This window comes from Poecilia formosa, unplaced genomic scaffold (assembly GCF_000485575.1).
Source record: "Poecilia formosa unplaced genomic scaffold, Poecilia_formosa-5.1.2 Scaffold491, whole genome shotgun sequence".
Taxonomy (NCBI): domain Eukaryota; kingdom Metazoa; phylum Chordata; class Actinopteri; order Cyprinodontiformes; family Poeciliidae; genus Poecilia; species Poecilia formosa.
The window spans coordinates 36,946-43,020 of NW_006800430.1; the positions used below are offsets into that span (position 1 = coordinate 36,946).

Consider the following 6,075-nt stretch of genomic DNA (forward strand, 5'->3'; position numbering starts at 1 on the left):
AAATTAGAAACTCAGCTTTTATTTACCAGTTTTATGCAAATAAATGAAGCATAAAATCAATCAGTAAGACCAGCCAAATAAAAATGTCCAAAATATGTTACAAATCCATAAAGATAAAAATACAACCCTTAATGCTGAACATTCTATCTTATATTCATGACAAATATACCTCCATATTGGGCTATAATTCCAGTTTTAGTGTAAGTGCCTCACAATTTGTAACAAAATATAATGAAAGCTTGATGAGTTAAACTTCATAGAAACATTTTAATGTCTTGTGTCAATCAGCCAAAGAGTAAATAAAGACGTCTGAACGGTTCTAATATCTGAGCAGACGACAGTTTAAGAGCTTTAAGATCAGCTGCAGTTTGAACTATTTATAAACTATCCTGAGATGATTAATCCAGATCAACATAAAGAAAATAATTACAAGTCTATGTGAGACACAATAAAAGCATGAAAAACAAATTCCATAAAAAGAGAGATAAGGCTTAGCTTTAGCAAAAGGTCAAAGTTCAGAAAAGGTGGAGGTGATGACATCATTATCTTGAGCTTATGCTTCATACAAAAAGGTTCCAGTGGCAATATGTACAAAATAAACAACTATGGTCCCAACATGGAGCTCAAAAAATAATAAGAGGAAAGAGGAATAATCCTCTAAAGTCACAGAGAAGCTTAAAGACATTTTAATGATTATTTATTTTACAATGTCTTCAGTCCTGAAAGCCACATTTTGTGTCATTTAAATAGAGTGACGAGAGAATTTTTATTCTTGACCATCTAAATTTGTATCATAAAATCATGTTTGATAAATTAGAAGTGAAACACATTATATACTGTATATTAATTACCCATACTGATGTTTCCCGTCCTTTATTTCTGTTATATGATAACTTTCTGTACAGCTAATGATAAAAATTGCACTTTTTTCAGAAAGTTTTTCAGAAAGTACTTTCATTCTGACAGGTCTCATCAAAACACATTATTTATTAAATGTGAGTGTACCCTATATAGACTTCTTCTGATTTTTTTTGACTAATCAGAACTTGTAAAATACCTTTTAATAAAAATCAAAAAAGACCATGATTAATCTGAGGTGGTGAACTTCATTATCTTTATGTTTTATACATATCATATTTTTAAAATAATTCTCTTACTTTGCTTCCAAGATGAAATTATTATTTTTTTAATTTCAGCAAGTCGATATGTGGCTCACATATTAATAGTAAGTCAGTCATGAAGCGGAGGAATGCTTTCTCTCTGCTTGTGCATGTGATCTAGTTCAATCTCTTTTTCCATTCTATTGCTTATAATTTGGTTCTCTTGTTCTTATTTTTCTATGTTTTGCTAACTTCGTTTACTGCGTCTATTTTTTTTCTTGTCTATTAAAAATGTAACAATTTGATCCGCTGCCTTGTCATTTTGTGAACAGTTTAGTAATCCCGGCACAGATTCATGGAACAGAACATGAACATGCAAGTCAACATTACTGATAGTATCAGACCAATTTGTCCCAGCAGTGGAGTAGTCAGAATCTCTGGTGTGATGCATCAAAACCAGGATGATACCTTTTTCATCTGTTGAAAAAAAAAGAGATGCTCAAAGTTTGACCTCCATGTCATTAGAGCAGATTTTTCTAGTTCAAAATTTTCCTCAATTTATCAATCTCAAAAATCTGAAAATTCAGTATTGAGAACACTCTTCACACTTTAGCTTGATATTTACAATGCAAGTTATGAAAACATCCAAGATTTGCACTTGATCAAACCGGTTCTACAAGATCAACTTGAAATTTGGTGAGTTTTCTCACAAGTCATGGGGGATCTAAAGTTATTAATGTTTTTCATCTTCTGACTTTTTATTATATGTTGAAGCAGCATAAAATATGACTTCTCTCAGACAAAAATGAAATTATCATATGCCCTGCAAAGAGATATAAAACTTCTGTGTAGGGGTGCACCGATTGGAGTTTTCTGGCCGATTACCGATCTTTAAAAAGCTCAACCTGCCGATTCCAATTTTGGTCAATACCAATTTTATTTGTCTGAAATGTTGCTCAATATAGCAAGAAAGCTGTTGAGTTGGCAACACTGGGATCACTATTGTTAATTATAACAGACATAACTCAGTGGGTCAGTCTGTCAGTCAAACCTTTCTCACCAGAGAAAAAAAGAGGAAAGTAGTTGATTCTTAGACCTTTTCCAAGCTAGATAAGATCGGTGGATGAGATTGGCTTCATATGAAAAAATCGGCCGATCACCGATCTCCCAAAATTAAGGAAATCGGCACTGATAAATCGGCTGGCCGATAAATCGGTGCATCACTACTTCTGTAATAGCTTATTTGGTTTTAACACAACTCAGTGGTCAAAAACTGACATCACCTAAGCTCAAGACCTACAGAAAAGTATTTTTGAGCCCAAGAAAATAAAAATATGATGTACTGCAACTTAGTGTAGATATATGACAACAAAGTTTGGTAAGATATTCTTGATTATGTTTTGTTACAAAAAAATGTAATAAATACTTTTCACTTGGTCCAAAGCTGCTTCCACATCTGAGCCAACACGGGACGTGATGGGACAATAAACAATGGGGTCTTTATGTATCTTGCTGATATTTCCCTTGAGCTTCTTCTTAACTAGTTTCTTAAAGGCTTTATCTGCTCCAAAGGTTTCACCTGTAGTGACATACTAAATACACAGTTAAACAACAAAGGGACAATTAGCATATAAAATAATGCCGACAATGGGATTTCAACAAGACATGATTGGAGGAAAAAGAACAATGTCGTGTCTCTGCTTGTTTTACATCTGTTACCTCAGGTTCCTATTTCTTGCATTTCATCAGCTTCATCATAGGTGCATTTTGTTGCTCTTACCTTTTCTGAAAAATAAGACCGCATGAAAAGTGAATAATTACATAGAATTATTCAGTGTCAGTTTTGTATTAATATGAGAGGAGATTTTCACTCACTAGTTGTCTTTTTCCACATCTCGTGGATCCCTAGCACAAATAGATACACATTAACATTGATAGTTTCATCCATCCACTGTAGTAGAAGTGCAGTGGCTGGGAAAAGTATTCATATCCCTTGAACATTTCCATATTTTGTTACATTACAAACACAAACATAAATATATTTGTTTGTTCATAAACATATTTAATTGGAATTTAATGTGGAGGTCAAAGAGGTATACAATTGTGCAGTAGAAAGAAAATTATACATGATTCAACATTTTTTTTTTTTACAAATGAAGAACTGAAAAGTGAATTGCACAAAAGTATTCGGCCCCCCTGAGTAAATACTTTGTGGAACCACGTTTTGCTGAAGTTACAGCTGCTGGTCTTTTAGGGTTTATCAAGTTTTACCCCTTCTTCTTTGTAAAGCAGACCAGGCTCAGATTAGAGGGAGAATGTTTGAACAGCAGTTTTCGGATCTTGTCAGATTATTGATTGAGTTTAGGTCTGGACTTTGACTAGGCCATTCTAGAATATGTTTAGTTTTAACCATGTCATTGTACCCGTGGCTTTATGCTTAGGGTGGTGGTCTTGCTGGAAGGTGAACCTCCACCCCAGTCACCATGGGTCTGTTGGCTGCATCTTTGACCAGAGCTCTCCTTGTCCATCCTGTAAGTTTAGCTGGATGGATTTGTCTCACAGGTTTACAGTTGTGTCATACTCTTTCCATTTTTGGAACATGAATTGAACAGTGAGATGTTCAGACCTTGGGAACTATTTCTCTAACCTCAGCCTATTTTAAACTTTTCCACAGCTTTCTCCCTAACCTGTGTGCTGTGTTCCTTGGACTTCATGATGCTGTTTGCTTCCTAACATTCCCTGAGCCTCTGAGGTCTTACAGGGCAGCTGGATTTGTACTAAGATTAGATTACACACAGGCAGACAATATTTAGTCATTAGTAGTCATCAGGCAACTTTTGAAAGCAAGTGGTCACACACAGAAATAAGGGAGATGAATATGTTTGCACACTAAATTTTCAATTTTTTATTTTGAAAAAAATGGTTTGAATCATGTAATTTTCTTGCAACTTCTCAAATGTGTACCATTTTGAGTTGGGTCTTCACATTAAATTCCAATTAAGTATATTTATGTTTCTGGTTGTAATGTAACAAAATATGGGAATGTTCAAGGGTGTGAATACTTTTTAAGCCACTATGTAACGAGTCTTTTTTCCAAATAATTTCAATTAACAAAAGTAATATTTAGATATTTATATTTGGTGATAAAGATTTACAGATTTACTTAATAGATGCATATCAAGTTTCAAAATTTACACATGCGTAAATATAAATTTCAGGATATTTTAATCTATTGAATTGCAGCACATTTGGCTTTCCATACCTGCAGCGGTCCAAATTGTTGGTATAGGATGATTTGGAACTTATTTTGTGAGATTTTTCGATTGGAGCCCCAAATGCTGTGGACCGAACCTTTCTTTGCTTTCTTCAGAGTCAGTGTCTGAAGAAAAAAAAAATAAGCAGCGACTTAATTTTGTTCACCTCCAACCCAGATCCGTGAGCCGCGGGCAGAACACGCTGGTAGAAATGTTAGGTTAAAGTGGAGCGGAGGACGAACCGAAGGGCGACAGTTTTGGTACCGTTTCTTTATAGTGATAGAAGGTTCCTGACCAGGAGCAGAGGGACAGATTGAGGCTTCGTATGTTCTCCCCCTATCTGTAGCACACCGAGCATTTAAAGCTCTAGGACAGCCTGATAACGTCAAAGTCAGAAATTGTTTCTGCTGCCAAACAATGTGTCTATTTAGGGAAGAGGCTGAGAGTTGTTCTGAAACCACTATTGAAAGGACAATTAAGAAAAATTAAAAGGGTTTTATGTGATCAGGCCTACATTTTTCCTTCTCCAAAGGCATAAATGTAAAAAAACAAAACAAACAAAAAAACAACCTGTGGCAACCACAGTTTAACCTTTCAGATTAGTAATATTCAAGGAAATGAATATAAGTAATATTATATTACTTATAAGTAATATATTATTTATAATATAAGGCTTTATTTCCTTCATTACCTCATTCATATAAGGGAATGAATTCCTTTACTCTTCACACTTTTACATGAATAAAGAGCTTTTTATTCACGTAGAGTGCTTTATTCTCTTTTATGTGAGGGATAAAAACAGACTTTATTTCTCACAAAAAGCCTACACAGCCCACAAAGACAGTGAAAAATGACTCCTACCTGTACTGTCGGTGCTGCAGCAGCTGCGACAAAGACTGAAAGCAGAGAACGCCTTTACTTTCACTTTAGGACAGAACAGCCGCTCCGGATGAGTTTAACAAGGTTTTGGGAGGCAAAATTAATCCACGTAGCAATAATACTATTACTCAAGTAAAATAAAAAGGTGCAGTGCAGTAAAACTACTCTTATAAGTACTTTTTCCCCAAAAGAGTTCCTCGACGTAATGTAACAACTACCCACTTTTGAACATAGACAACATCAGTAATCTAGAGGCTATTGTTAACCAGCTTAAGGTGGTGTACCGATATTAGCTAGTCATCTTTTAGCTAACATTACCTGCATCCAAAAGCTTTACTCAACTCAGTCGGTTAGTTCCAAGTACATCTGGCCGCAGCAAACAGAAAGGGGCGGGGACGGATACATGCCTTATTTGGAAACGGGAAGGGTGCGCCATTTCCTGGTCTCACGTTTTTATTTTCTTTTGAAATATGGGATATATCCTCAACTTTAGGGAGGAGTTTCATTCTCAGCATGTATTTCAATTTCTCTCTTTTATTTATTTCAGCGCATCTCACCGTTTTTTTTTTTTTTTACCAAATTCTGTAGCTTTCGGTTTACTTCTAAATCTGCTCCTTAGTCGCATCTTTTCGGGCTTGCTACTGCCTCTAGTGGCGTGGGGGTGGTAACACATTACTAAATCAGAATAGCAGAAAGACTTTATTATTTATCATTAATTCTGGCATTAATGTAACCATAAAATACAAATTCCCTCAAAAAACACCATACCTTTTCATTTTCTTAAGGAAGTGAGACTAATTAGATGAGATAAACAAGACCTGAAAGCAATTCCAGTTTCTCTC

At 35.1% G+C, this 6,075-nt stretch overlaps 1 long non-coding RNA gene across 1 annotated transcript; it reads right to left on the reverse strand.

Moving 5' to 3' along the window:
- Position 1: 1 nt before the first annotated feature.
- Positions 2–5,581, reverse strand: LOC103156652 (uncharacterized). Its single transcript, XR_478166.2, has 6 exons — positions 5,216–5,581; positions 4,363–4,479; positions 2,976–3,005; positions 2,881–2,885; positions 2,527–2,692; positions 2–1,577 (listed from the first exon to the last, which is right to left on the reverse strand). It is a non-coding gene; the product is annotated as an uncharacterized LOC103156652 (long non-coding RNA).
- Positions 5,582–6,075: the final 494 nt, after the last annotated feature.